Genomic DNA, 16,099 nt, shown 5'->3' on the forward strand with positions numbered 1-16,099 from the left:
CAGTTTTTTCTCCTTTTTCTGCTGTAATTTTCTTTCCCTCCAGTAATACTCAAATGTGAGAGAAGCAACTATTGCCAAGTCCAAATTTTCTGTTAGAGAGATATGTTAAATATATTTTCATTTTACCCCTTTTTGTCTCTCTCCTGAAAAAGAATGAATGTTAAAACAAAATGCCTGCCATATCCTTTACAGCTCAGGCTTTTTGCAACCACTACAGCTTATTTTCTCCCTCTCACCTGTCTCCAGTGTAGCAGCCTGTGTTCTTTCTAGACAGCCTGCAAGGGTATTTTATTTCCATGGGTACCATCTCCCCTCTGCTGCAACTGAGGATGCTGCAGCTCCTCCTGCTGACCACAGCCTTGTTTTCTCTCCCAGCACTGCAGTATTGCTGTCAGGTACAAAGGCAGCTGCCCTTAGCATTCAGACCTGATGAATGGTACCTTTAACAATTGACCATTACAGCCAATATTGCTGCTTTTATCACAAGAAATAGAATGCATCAATCTGTATTTGTTATCACTAGAGGAGAGAAATAAGAATAGATATGGTCATTTATATAGGTTATTTCAGTATATTGGTAAAATAAGCAGCATATTTTTATATTCTGTGACTTTTGATAGCACCTCTTTAATAACTAGGTCACATTACTAATTTCTCTGATTTTTGTACTGTTTCTGTATACACTTTCTTCAGAAAGAAATATGCAAAGGCCCTTTAAATGTAACACTTTTGATCCATATCTTTTTAATGGGGTAATATTTCATTTGGAAACATTTAGCTCCTTCTTCCCAAGGCTTTCAGCTCATGTTCATCAGATCAATAGGAGTGATTGTGATCATAAGCGATGTATAAAGCACGTTCCTACACCACCATGTCTGAAGCATTGTGTCAGTGTACTGAAGCTGTTAAACTACCTAGTCCAGTTTCAGTGATTTTAGAGTGACTACACATTTGTTATTTGAGTGTTTAGTGAGCTTTTAGTGCTAAGTTATTACCCTAGTTTTGGCTGAAATATAGTAAATTTTCTTCTTAGTAGCTGATAAATGGCTGTGTTTTAGATTTAGTATGAGAATAATGATGATAACACACCAATGTTTTAGTTTTTGCTGAGCAATGCCCATCCTAAGTCAAGGGCTTATCAATGTCTCATGCTCTGCCAGTGCAGATCTGCACAAGAAGCTGAGAGGGAGCATTGCCATGACAGCTGACTTGAACTGGCCAAAGGGATACTTCATACTGTGTATAAACTGGGGAGATTGGGCCAGAAAGGACCAATAGCTGCTGCAGGGTGGGGTGGGCATTGGTCAGTGGGTGGTGAGGAATTACATTGTGCATCACTTGTCTGCCTTGATTTCTATTTCCCTCCCTCCCTCTCATTCACTGCGATTACTGTTATTAATATTAGTATTTATTATTTCTAGTTTATTTTAATTTAGTTAAATTATCCAGCCATTCTTACCCAAGCCCATGGGTGTCATCTTTTTGTGATTCCCCTACCACCAGGGAGGAGGGGGTGGGAGTGAGCAGACGCATGTCACTTAATTCCTGGCTAGGGTTCAGCCACAAGAGCCATCACACATATGTCTAAACTATCCTTCCATCTTAATCATATTTGAGCTGTCACTGTATTAGTGGTGTAAGCACGAATGTAAAGATATGAAGCTAGAAATGCATTACTAGCTGATTACCCATAAATGCATATTTTACCATAGCAAGGTAAAATAACATTCCTTACCAGGAGAAAGTGAGGGTTTGGGTTTGAAAATTGCACTCTACCAGCATTTGATTCCATTTAAAAGGTCAGTACAGCATGCAAAGAGGAAGTCTAACATGTATGCATATTTTTAGTCACTGTGTTCACTGGGATGTCATCCAAACAGTGATAGACTCTGACAACACTTCATAAAATGAAGATTTATTGATGCAGTAGGGATGATGAGCAACAACTCACCCATATTACGACTCCTTCACAATGAATAATATGGGAGCGGCTTACTTTCTTTCCATTTTTTTGGTACCAGGGTACTTTCCCTGAAATGCACTTTAGGTCATACAAATCATGGTGATACTTAAATCGTTTAAAACTGTTCTATACATGTTTTAAGTGCAAGAAGTTTGAATAACCCTGCTACTTAATAAACAGGTGGATTTCTTTCCGCATGGTAGATTTCTTTCTTTGTGTACAGAACAATATAGTGAACTTTGGTCTATTAGATGAGCTGAATTCAAGGTTTGACAAAGAAATTAATCAAAATAAAAGTCTTTAGTATGCATTGATTTACAACAGAATCCCAGTGCAAGATAGAAATGTATGATTTTACAGACTGTGCTAGGTTTTGCTGGGTTAAAGGTACTTTTCTTCACAGTGGCTGTTATAAGATGGTGGTTTGGGCTTTTGCTGAACACAGGGTTGATAACAGAGGTACTTTTGTTGTTGCTGAGCAGTGCTTGCACAGAGCTGAGGCCTTTTGGCTTTTTGTATTGCAAAAAAGCAATCCCCCATCTCCTGGTGAGGAGATGGGAGATGCATGCAAAGTTGGGAGGAGGCACAGATAGGGCAGCTGAGCAAAAATGACCAAAGGAATATTCCATTCCATATAAAATATTGCACAGTCTATAAACCTGGGGGAAGCAAGATGATGGAGGGTGACATTTGGAGTGATGGTGTCACATTATGTGTGATGAGGCCTGGCTCTTCTGGAGATGGCTGAACACCAGCCTGCCCATGGGAAGCAGTGAATTCATTCCTTGCTTTGCTTAGTTTGCAGGAGTGGCTTTTGCTTTCCCTATTAATCTGTCTTTATCTCAACCCACAATTCTTCTATCTTTTACCCTTCTGATTCTCTCCCCAGTCCCACTGGTGGGAGAGTGGGCAAGAAGCTGCATGGGGCTTGGTTGAAGACTGGGGTAAAACCACAACACAGACACAAACAAATGCATGCATGTTTGCTGCAACTTGCATCATTCACACAGGACTGACTCCTGTTAGATTTAATTTGTAATAACTTTGCATAGAAGTGTGTACATTTCAGTATTGTGCTTTTAAGAGGAAAGTAGGCTCATCCCATGGAAGAAATTAACATAAATTTCAAGCTGAAAATTCAAAATTAAAATTTCAATCTATTTTAAACTGTTCAAAGTTGCATTCCATCTAAATTAGCTATCCTTGCCACACTCAGTGCTATGTTTAAAGGACTCTATTCCTAATTTTTTTTTTTTTTAAACTGGGTGAATGCCAAAATATTCTCTTTGTGGGCAAGTAAACACTCTTAGTTCAGTATTTGAATGATGATCAAACCATTCTAGTGTCTCTGAGAAAATCCTTTCTCTCTAGCGGCCTCGTTTACTGGAGTTTTAAATCACATAACCCAAATGAAAATGCGAAATAAAAATTTAAATAAAAATCATAATACTAAATGTCTTCCTTACCCTTTTGCTTTTCTTTACTCTCACTTTTGTTGTTTTGGTTTGGGTTTTTTGGGGGGGCGGAGGGTTGTTTGTTTTTTTTTTTTTTTCTCTCTTGAAAATGTTGTGTGTGTTGCTTGAGAGAGCCTGATATATCATAGAAGCTTTTCCATTTGGAAAGGTTTTACTGTTCCAAATCTCCAGACTCCCACTGGTCTTCACTTTCCAGTAGATTAAAGCCATAAAGCCATTTTAACAGGCACGGTAGGATTAGTTCAGTAAAGGGGGGGATTGTCTGATAATGGAAAGATGCCATAGCAATGCATTTGCTTCCCCTTTTATTTTTTTTTTTGGCATTGAAGAGGTACACATGGAATAGGTTCTAATCCTAGCTTCCCTGCTTTGCACCAGTTTTTGGATGCTAAAATTAATTTTTGGACTCACTGGCTGAGGGCAAAAGCTTTAAATGCACAAGAGCCATTCTAACTTACTATAAAATCATAGAATATGCTGAGTTGGAAGAGACCCATCAGGATCATCAAGTCCAACTCCTGGCCCTGCACAGGATATCCCAAGAGTCACACCATGTGTCTGACAGGCTTGGTCCGGTGACTACTTCCCTGAGGACCTCCAGTGCTCAACCACCCTCTGGGAGAAAAACCTGTTCTTAATATCCAGCCTAAACTTTCCCTGACTCAGCTTTATGCTATTAATGTTAGTATTTGTGCAATCATAAAAGTAATTTTAAAAAGTTTTCATTATTTTTCTTGCAATATTTTCACTTTCATTCCTCTTTAATGTATTGCAACCATTCTCTAGGTGTACCCTGCAATTAAGTAAAATTCCGAAAATAAAAATGGAAAGAGGTAAGAGATAAGTCTTTGCAGTCCTGAATTTTTTCATAGCATGGAAAAAAAAAAAAGAAAGGTGAAAGTTTTGGAGTTCCTGAGCTCTGCCTGGTACTGTTGATCTAAAGCAATGATTCTCTGATCTATAATTCCACTACTAAATGTATTTCTATTAAATTTTTGATAAAACTGAAACTAAATCATTACAATAATAACTAAGAATTTTTTTCTTGTCATTTGTAAATTCATACCCATATTTCTTTCCCCTGTGAGGAGATAGATGTGTTATTTTCCTTATGAAAATTATTTGGGAGGAAAAAATCTGTAAAATTATTATTTAGATAGAGAATATTATCTATCATATATTTAAAACAATCAGCTTTTTAATGACATCTTTAAATGGAAATCTGTTGGAGAGCAACTTGCTGAGCAGTGAAAGTCAAAATGAGTTTTCTCTGCGCTGTCATTACCCTGGAATGTATTGTTACTTCTTGAAAGATTCTCTGAATATCTATATTCATTTATTATAACATGAAATGTTACTTTCAAGAAAAACTAAGGGAAAAAAATAAAAGGCAAAATGTCCTAGAAACTATGTGTCTACATCTGTCTATCTATCTGCCTACCTATCTACCTATCTCAGACATGACTAGTTGTACAGACATGTGTCACTGCATCTTACCAACTTCAGAGTTTTCCAAGGTGTTCTAACCAATTTTGCAAGTTCCCTCTTGTACAAATATCTGTCCTGTACTTTTAAAACACAGCAGATAAGGTTTCTGATAAACAAGTGTTTAAAGCAGTTTTATGTACCTGTAAATATAGGGGGTGAAAAAAGAGCAATAAAAGCCCCAATCTTAGAATTACAGGTCTGATAGCAGACTCACAGGCCTTGTCTGAGCCCTTTATCTCTAAAAACCTAGAAGGCAACAAAATTCCTGCAGAAGTGGAACCTGTCCATGCAGAACCAACCACAGGATAAAGGCCACATACATGTTTTCAAAAAAGTATGCCTAGAAATCTGCTCACTGAGTTGCTCAGTCACAAGAGGTAGCTGCTTGTCAATTTTCTTTTGTATTACATTCTTTCAGTAGGGTTTCCTTCAGTGGGGCTAATTTTATTACAGCTGATACTAATGAGCACACAATAAGTTCTGCTGCAAAAAAACCTCAGCATAATATTTTGCTGAGATATGGACATTATGCATTATAATCTGTTTCACAAATTCCAGAAATACACAAAAATTTTTTTGTGCAGTCCAAGGATCAGATTGACAAATATACATGTTTAACAAGTGTGTGTACCTTTTTTCAGGAAATTGCTGTAAATAGAACACCTTGGTATTTATTTTCAGTGTCTCTGCTCTTGTTTAAATCCATCACAAGTCAGGGGTACTTGCCTTCTAAAAAAACTGCAAGTCGTTTTCAATTTATTTGGCACCTCTGAAAGAAGTCTCATCTCAGGAGACCAGGGGTGGAATAAGCAATGAAGATTGAACTGAACATTCACCAAAAGAAACAATTCTTCCATATTTGACTTGTGCACCAATTACTTTCCCACACATTCATTATTCTGAAGTCAATTGCATTTTGGAGCCTAACTTCTTTTTCAGGTTAGAAATTGAACTATGGTCCACTGAAGTAGTTTGTCATAGCCTTGGCATAAAAATTTTTTCATAGTCTCATATACCTGTGCAGGTGAATCATTCTGTCTTGAGCATGGATTTTCAGACTGATGACAGACATTTGATTTAATCCTGTATTGTAAACAGCTCCCAATCTCCAAACAGTATTGACTGATATTAAGTCGCAGAGTGTGAGCCACTCAGACCAGAACCAGAGAGCAATGGAGTGATAGCAACCATGACATGACCGAAAGCAGAAAAAGGGTGAGTGAACAAGAGCATAATGTTTTTTTACCATATAATAGCAGTTTTTTGTGTGAGCAGCCTTTAAATGTCATGTTGTTAAACCCATTTTGCTGGAACGTATCTGGCCAATGTTTCATTAGAAAAGTGGTGTTGATTTAGCAGGTTTGATAAAACAAGTCATTGAGGTCAAGAAATATTTTTGTTAAATATAGGGAAAGAGCAAATAGGAAAAAAAAAGCAAGCAAAAAACCAAATTAACAGAAAATGCTCAAAAATAAACAAATGCAATAAAATATGAAAATTGTGAGATTTTATGCCAAATAAAAAAAAAACCCAATTAATTCATTTAAAATTTCTACTGCTTAATTTTTTGTTTGACTGCAAAATCAGAAAAATGTCTAGTTTAAGAACACTCTCTTCTTATTTTATTTTACTTAATTTTTCAAACTTACTGGCACCGTACCAATGAATTTTAAAAGTGCAGGTGCTTCAATGTCTGTCTATGCCAAAGAAAATTCTTCTAGGGTATTTCCAAGAACATGTAATGAGTCATGTCTTGAGGTTGCTGTTAGAGAGCTGTTTGGAAAGCAGTCTAGGTAGTCTGACCAAATCCTGTGTTAGGCTCCAGTAATCATGGCAGAGTTTGCTGGCATTCAGTGTGGAATCTTTGGAGTTCCGTTAGAAAAAGAAATACTCTTCTTTTGTTGCAGACACTGCAATTACCATTGGTCTGTTGGTTCTTTGACTGAAGTGGTTAGTATAACAAAATATATGGTTGAGCTACTTTTACATAAAAGTTGGTTTTGCATGTCTGAGTATCCACCTGCCTTTTTTTTTGGACTATAACTAAGACACCTTGTGATGCACATGGCTTGCTCTCTGATGATTTCATATTCACCTTCCACAAATATGAATGGCTTGCATTTTATTTTTTTTTTCTAATGAAATTTCCATTGGGTGGACTTACTGCTACAGGATTATATTCTTAGAATACTTAGCTAGTTTTTACCCTCTCAGCAATGCTAGAGTAGCCAATGCTATATTAAATTGACAGTGCTTTGAGGGAATTAAATATTTTGAGAGTTAAGAGAACTCTGTCCAGGCCAGTGTAATCATTAACAACTCTCTCAATCTGATCTGTCTTCTGTGGTGTTTTTTCTCCAAGTAACTTTGATACCAAGAGTAGTCCTCTGGCAAGGAAGAGCTTTAATTCACTGCTGGGAATGTTTGCCCTTCTCATGTGCCCAGCTTCTCACAATGTCCAGAATCAGCAATTGGGACCAACTGATGTTAGACATGCTTCTTTCCAGTAGAGAAGATATGGAAAAAACAAGTGAAAATGTAGTAGGTAGTTGTCAGAATTCAGGACATCCCTCTGGCTGTCTTGGATGGCCAAGACCCCTGCCAGGGGGCTCAGAGACCCTGGCACAGAGCCCAAGATATTTGAGGTTTTTATTATGACCTGTGGAACAAGTTACCAATCTTAAATGAAGATCTTCAAGCCACAACAGATTAAGCAGAATGATAGCGAATTTATCATGGGGTGAAAAAATAGATTTTGGGGGTTTTTAGAATGGGGGTTCAGGGGGCAAGATGGAGGAATATGGGTGTGTCCAGCCTTTCTCCTTCTTCTTCTTGGCCTCCATCTTCTGCTGTGGGGGCACTTTTAGATTGGTTCAGAGTGGAAGCTCACTGTCTAACATAGGTGATAGGTATTGGAAAGTAATTTTAAATATTGTACACGGTTTTTTGTAGTATAAAAAGATAACACCACCCTGGGGGTGGGCAGAGTGCCTCGGAATGTCTTGCTGAGCAGACCTCGGAAGAACAGGAGAAAGAATTTTATAGATAAGATACAATAAACAACCTTGAGACTGAGAAACAAAGAGCTCTGACTCCTTCTTTGAGTGCCGGGCTGGGAAAAGAGACTTTTTGGTGTATCTCGGGTTCACTGTGACCAGCTAGAGAACCTGAGAGGTAGTACTCACTTTATCACAACACTGCACTTAAATTAAACACTTCAGGAAAACTGAGGTACATTCATGTCATCCTAATTTGAATGGACAATTATGTGCATAAATAGTAGAGCAATGGCACAAACAGATTTAAATATACCAAATATTTGATACCTCATACGTGTGAGGTAAAGTTTGAAAATAAAAGCTGACAGATTATAAACTACCCCTATAAAAAAGCAGATTCTGAGGAAAGAAAAAGTGACCCTGGACAATTTTTCTGAAACATGTTTCACTAGCAGCATTTTTTTAATAAATGTTTGATCACAATATGAATGTTGAACAAAGTAAAATAAGACAGGATTTGCATCCTCCTGTTGTCTGATACAAGCACTTTTTACTTTATTTTTGCCTGCATGTATCATTTAGAATGACTTTGATAGGCCCTGTTTGGTTGTTAGAGATGCATGGGCAGAATTTTGAACACTGTATATGAAATATGTTTGAAGTCTGAGAGACAGGAAAACCATCTGAATTTATGTAATGCAACTTTTCCCTGTGTCAATCCATTAAAACATTCAATAAAATATTTTTTTCTGTTTGCTGTAGCTTTTAACCATGTTCACCTGTTTCACAGGGAACATATTCAATAAGTTATTATGGGGGAAAAAGTGCTAAATGAAAGATTAACTGATATTGAAATCAGTAGCCAAAAAGTTAGCAAAAATATGTTTCGATACTAAATTATTACTGTAGTCCTTTGCAATAAGAGAGAGCTGTGGACTATTCAAATATAAATTAAAGGAAGAGGCAGAGTGAAGAATAAGAGTAAAACAGGGGACTGCTATATTTACAAAGCCTTGAAACGTACTCCATTCAAAAATCGCCTTCTGTCTCAATCAGTAAAAAAGGCTGACTTTAACCAAATACTTTCAATGTCAGAACTGATCATTATTTTTCCTGGTTTTATGCAATTACATTTATTAACATATGCTAATTGTTATTAAGTACATTGCAGGATCACTCTGAGTTTTTCAGCAGTAGTATCTATATTTGTCACATGCTTTTCACCTAACGTGTTTTTCCAGCAAGTTATGAGCAAGGTTTTTCACCTCAGAAACGAGGACCCACAGTAAACCCTTCAGGGTATACTTTGGATGGTTTCTGGCTTCATGCATAGCTTTTTCTTTCTAAGGGGAGGAAAAAGGGAGTGCATGATATATGCTCTCGAACACTTCTAAGATATAGAATTTAATATGAAATAAACAACTGAAATTAACATTAAATTTAATTCTGTTTTGGAAGAGCATAATGTAAATCCCCAGCATTTTGTGCAGTGGGACAGACAACTTTAACATGGTTCACCCAGCGCCTCACAAACAGGAAAAATGTGAAACCACTACAGGAAGGGTTAAAGTGCATTGTGTCCCACTTGTATTTCTAAATCCATGTTTTTAGACTAAAAGTCAGTAAAAAAAAAACTTATTTTAATTCTTCAGAGGCTAGGTTTTTCCCAGTGGGTTTCTGGGTAAAGTAGCTGTGATGTACGGTCATTTTGAAAAGCTATTAGAAAATGTTTTAGAAAAGCAGAATCAATAGGAAGACTGTTCTGAAAAATGACTGCTTGGCTGTAATTAGCTGTAATAAACAGTACCTGAACAATTTTTTTTTTTTTTTTATTATCAAGGTTCGGAATGACCTCTGGGACTTGACCCAAGATGCTTTCAAGGGCTAAGCAAAGTGTCTGGGGTTGGGGAGGGAGGAGGGAGCAACTATTCCCTTTCTATTTAAGCCTTATTAATCTCTGTCTTCCAAGAAGGAATAATATATCTTAAAATAATACATACACAAGCATAAATATAAATGTTTATAAGTACCTTTACTTTGGGAAAATTCACTTTCATGACATATCTTTCTCAAAGAATCACTGTCACATCTTCTGCAGTGTCAAGTCTGCTGAAAGCAAACATCATCATGACTGTAATTTGTGAGTCATTCTGCCAGCTCCTGTCTGGTAAAAGCAAACTGTCCTTGAACACTGAATATTTTTTCCTACCAAAAAATGGCAGTGACTCTGTCCTTAGCACAGGATCCCCAAGATGTGAGGAAATTAATCTAAGACTGGATAAACCATTCTCTTTTCAACTACAGCAATCCTCAGATAATTCAATATACCAATCATATCTGATCTGGCTATTTTACAACACAAATGTGACTGGATTTCCTACAGTTGGACTGGCTTGATGCAGGAACTGTTATGTTGTTGAAGAAAAATAACATTAACTTGAAAAAAAATACAGGGCAGTCAAAATAGTTATATTGATTTCAAAAGTGTTGAGTGTAAGGTTTTACTCACTGGACTTAGAGGTCCTAAAGGAAAGTATTACCTTCCACAGCCTGGTAGCACATGAAAAACATAGAACATAAATACTAATTATTAGCATTTATAATTTATATATTTATATATTTATAATACTAATAATTAACTCCTAATTATTACCTAATGTTTCTATTTCCGTGTTTGTTACTGTGCGTTTGTGGAGTGGTACATTAGGAAAGAAAATATAGCTCAAAATAATTTTCACTATACATGCAGACAAAGTTTTATTTTTCTTCAGGCAGCCCTCATCTGGGCAAAAAACTTCAACCCACCTGAAAGTTTAACAAGGATGGATTCTATAAAGTTTCCCAATTCTGTCACGTAGATGTCATTGAAGAGTAGGATGATCACTGGGGCCATATACCATCTGCCTCTGCTACTTTTTAAAACATTACCTAATAAATTCTAAATATAGATTTAGTATAACCCTCAGTTCCTATTATTTTTCCATCTTCTCCAGTGGTTAAACCATGTTAAAAAAAACAAAATAAAACCCCACAGCAACACAACCACCTGCTATATTCTCTGAACTACTGAATTTAGTGATTTTTTATTTGTTGGTTTTTAAAGTTTGGTCCATAATGGCTCTGTTTTTCATGTTTGGTTTGATTTAGTACTTTAGATTCTAACTTGAGCTTCTAAAGCTTCAAACAGAAATGCCATTAGGTGTGGAGCACAATTTTAAAAGGTTAATAGCTGTTTGCACATTGGTATTTTTAGCAATGCACCCAGTCTCAGCCAAATAACAGCTATTTTTCAAGGATCAGTAAAAATATTATTCTGTGCTGAATGGAAAGGCTATTTCCTGACATTGTACAAAAGCAGCAGTGCCAAAGGAAAAAAAAAAAAAAAAAGAAAAAACAAAAACAAAAGGAAAGAAAATTTGCTGATCTATAATTTTGGTTTAAATTACTGCCATCTATCTAGAGATTCTTCTGGAAATTTTTCTTTAACTTAAGTCATGATAAAATTCAAGTCCTAGGATTAAGGCCCAGAAGACAAAGCAGGTTGCCCAATGCTCCTTGTGTACCCTTTCTTATGTAAGAAAGAAATTCTGCTCTGGTGATATCCACTGGGGACAAAGGCAACTAAATAGAAAAAAATCAATAGGTGGGGATAGGATATTGCTTTCCATTTGTTCTTTCATTACATTTGGAGCACTTTTATTAAAAAAAGAATGTATATCAGAAATTATTTTAAAAAATTGTAATTTCCTTGTTGTGGGAACGTCTGGGCAGTATTTATATGCCTTCTTATAGAAAGCAAGAGCTTCCAAGGGACAAGGAAGTGAGAGTCTGGAGCAGAAAGAAAAAAGATCAGAGACTTTTTTAGAGGGTGTCTTGAGCTCTGAATAAAGATTGCAGTTTAGTATCCTTTGAGCTGCAAGACAGTCAAGTCTGCTAATATTTTCCTTTTTTCTATAAACTGCTAGCCATAAGTAATAAATTTATTGTAATCTGAGAAAAAGCACAAGAAATCTGTTTAGTATTATTGCAAGAATTGACTAGAGCTGCTGGTGGGACTGCAGCAAGTGCTGAGCAGGTCGAGAAGGAGAGCACAGCCTGGGACAAGGATCAGGTCATGAGAGGTCTGGTGCAGAGACAAGAAGAGAGGCACGAGGGGAAGCAGCTCCTGCCTCAGCAGTGCTGTCAGTCCAGATCAGGATTTGTGGCCCTGAAAGACTGCACAGTCCCTGTCTGAGGGGCTAATACTGCAAGGTGAGGAAGCAGCAATTTGCCAGCAGTTACTTCACGAGTGCAGAGAGTAGTGAGAGATGTGGTTCGTACGGGCTGTTGCAGCTATTTGGTCAAATTTTCTTGTTTTTCACTTTAAATAAAATATGGTTACATCAATTAGTTGGAATTTATGCATGGAAAATAAATTAGTTCATTAAACAGGATTTAACACTTAGTTTATTTTTCCCTAGATTTCCAGATTCCTGTATGGAGCAGTGTTTTATTAGCTACCTGTTTAAATACAGGTCTCTTTTCTGAGAGTTTGCTAAAAATTCACAATCATTTACATTTGTACAAAATATTTAAAGAGCTAACAAGATTAAACACTGATTAAAGTTCAAGAACTTGAATCAGTGATAGAATTTGGGTCATCTTTAAAGATGATTCACAAAGCATGTGTTAGGGTGTTTGTTATATTTGCTGACAAAAATTCACCAGCTTAGAAAGACCAAGAGGAGAACTTAGAGGAAGGATTTGTCTAATTATTGAACCAGGGATCTGTCTCTAGACAGTTTAGAGAGATGAAGACTGGTAGAGAGCATTTTGTCTCACCTTATTGAGGATGCTTACAGCAGATAAGAGGAAACATTAACTAAGACAACTTAATTGTGTCGTTGACTGTAAGTGAAATCACAATGATTCACTTGGAAGTAAACATCTGTATATTAAACATCTAACACTGTGTGAAATTAATCCTACTTTAAATGCTCAGAGGAAGGCCTGGAAAGGAAAAATTCCAACTAACTGAACATTTCAAACCTTCACTGAAGACACAATGAAGAAGTTCACCAGAGGTCTAGTTCAGGTACTGAAATGAAACCAATAAAATGGGAAAAACTTTCTATATTTGTTGTCACTTTATGTATTTATTCAAATTTACATAGGCACACACACACACACACACATATATATAAAACATCATACATATATTTGGTATAAATATATCAAGTAATGAGAACAAAAAGCCTCCAACAGTTATCAAATCATTTATTAAATAGTAATTCAGAAAACTCTATAAATTTTTGTCATTGAAGAATTGTATAGACTAGTATTTCCAAGTAGTATGTCATCAGGACCACCATTACTTCATGACAGTAAGCAACTCTCTGATTTATTTTACTTATACTCTGCTGATATTTATCTAGAAATATTAAAAGTAATGACTGCATGGAGCGTGAAAGAACATTAGGAAAATAAAGAATATCAGCTTTAAAGAAGTAAGTAAAAATATTTGCAGACAACATGTGTAAAATAAATTAATACAAAAGACTGATATGTGGGGAAAATACAAAATGGCTTAGCAGATCTATCATAAAGCTTTTAATGGTAAAATTTCTTACAATTTGTTCATGATGGAGTTGCATAGCAAAGTGTATCCATATAGGAAACCAAAATATTTAACCAATGTAGAGCAAAAAAAAAAAATCACACTTGAACTGTCCCCCAAAATCTAAAAATAGTAGAAAATAATTTCTAAGTTAAAAATTAGCTTTCTAAAATTATTAGCAATAACTTTAATATTACAATATACTAAATCTACTACAGAAAATTAGTAGAAGGCCTTGGATAGTTTAGGATAATTGGATACTTTAGCTAACAATAAAACAAGAAGAGATGTATTCAACTAATCAATTGTCTGAGCAATTACACCAAGATATAAAAATTATCTTCCTTGCAAAGTTGGAAGAAGATTTTGTTTTGAAACTCAAATGTATTTGGAATTCCTCCAGCAATGCAGCACACTGGAGCTGTGAGAAGAATTGATAAGTTTGCTCAGATATTTACTGTTTGGCTGGGCTAGAAGAGGCATATAAGCAATGCAAAAGTAGAGACAAGTAATTTGTGTCAGGGGCTTTAATTGAAAGTAACAAAATATTTCCTTCCATGTGCACAGGTTTGACAAAATTTTATAGATATACACTCTTACGCTGCTATAAGCACACAGACAAAATGAATTGGCTCCTGAAGTGAAGCTGAGCAGGATAAAGGAAGTCATTGCATTGCTTTTCTTAAGGGACTTTGGTACAGTAGGCAGTTTCAAAAGAGGACAACTCAATTCACAAGACTATGAAGAATGGTAAAACCAGCTAGTATTGGCTGCAGGCCAAAGCAATTAGCTAATATTGATAATTAGAAAATTAAGCAATTAGTTAAGAATGTTACTATGAGCTTTGCAGGGTTGTTTTGGCTGGAAACAGAAACTCATGCCAAAAGAGCTATATATTCCTTGGATGCAATTCAGTTCATTCACAGGGAATGGCTATACTGCCTTGTTTCTAGCCAATAGATTTCATTCATAAATGTTTATTCCTCATGGCTAACTAAGCAGCCCTGACATTTGTGTTGATGCCATGGAAGCAAAAATTGGGATTTTGATTGTCTTATGTGATGACTAATTCATCACTCTGAGCATTTTTTGAACACGAATAAAGATGAGAAGCAGTTTTTAGCCAGTTGTGGGGGGTATATCAGTCTGGAAAAACCTACAAGTTTGCAATTTTCTTACCCATCCCGAAATTACTCTACCCCATAGTATGTCAAGTAGATTTTATTTATCCTGTAATAGCTGAAAAATGCTGAAGAATAGTAAATTGTGTACAATTTTCCTAGGAAAACATGCTTCTATAACATTTTTGCAGAAAACTTCCTTGCATTTTGTCATGACTTAATGTCTTTCAGCCTGACAGATGTTTGAGGAAAAGCTTTTTTCAATTTGTTCCTTTATATAGAGCTACTTATTCCAGCTCCTTCTAAATCCTCAGATAACATCCTTCCTCTTCATATCTTTGTTTTATGTAAGTGTAGAGTAAGTGGAAGTACTAACAGTTTAAGCTCATTTAAAATTGTGACACTCATACCTAGGATGAACAATCAAAAGAAGTGATTGTGAAAATTAATACCAAAAGTGCAATATGATGCCAATTGTTCTGAAGTGAACTATATATTTCACATTGAAATTATAACTATTAAAATCAGCAAAGAGATCTAAATAGAAGTTAATTATTACAACAACAACAACAACAACAAAAAAAAAAAAAAAAAAAAACCAAAACCAACAAAAAAACCAAACCAAACAAAAACCAGATTAACTGTTACAGGGTAGCAGTTTAGCTAACAGATGTTTAATAGTCATCTTTAGTGTTTAGCTTCCATTTAAATTCTGGATCAGTCATGTAGAACAGCATTATAAAAGAAATAACCGAATCAAACAACAGCTAAGAAATGCTGAAGAGAATGACTTTAATGCTTTGCAAAAAGTTAAATTGTTAGATAATATCAATCAAAAAGTAAAGAAATTGAAAAGAAAAGCCTTAATCACAACTGAAGATAAAAAAAGAGGCAAAATAATTTTCATAGGTGTTCCTCTGTAAATTCCTCCAACATGGAACCTTCCTGTGGGCTGCAGAGCACTGCCCCTCAGGAATGAAGTGCTCCAGTTTGGGTCCCCCATGGGGTCACAAGTCCTACCAGTCCTGAACCATGGGCTCACACTTTCCTTTAGGCATCCATCAGATCCAGCAGGGGTCTTACACAGGCTGCAGGTGCACTGTGAGCCTCCATGGGCACAGCTGCCTCAGAATGGGCTGTCTGCATCATGGGCTGCAGGGGAATATCCACTCTGATGCTTGCAGCAATATCCACTCTGATGCCTGCAGCACCTCCTCACCCTCTCTGTTCCTTGACTTTGGTGTCTGCAGGATTGTGTCTCACTCTTCTCTTCAGGAGGCTGTTGTGGAACACTTTTCTCCTTTCTTAAATAGGCCACCCCTGAGGTGCTGCCACCACTACTGATGTGCTTGGCCTTGAAGTGGGTCTGTCTTGGATCCACCTGGAATTTGATTCTGTTGGACATGAGGAAAGGTTCTGAAAAAAGCCACTCCTGTAGGTTGCCTCGCCTTGCCTTA

The sequence above is a fragment of the Serinus canaria genome, chromosome 1 (genome assembly GCF_022539315.1).
Source record: "Serinus canaria isolate serCan28SL12 chromosome 1, serCan2020, whole genome shotgun sequence".
NCBI classification, from domain to species: Eukaryota; Metazoa; Chordata; class Aves; order Passeriformes; family Fringillidae; genus Serinus; species Serinus canaria.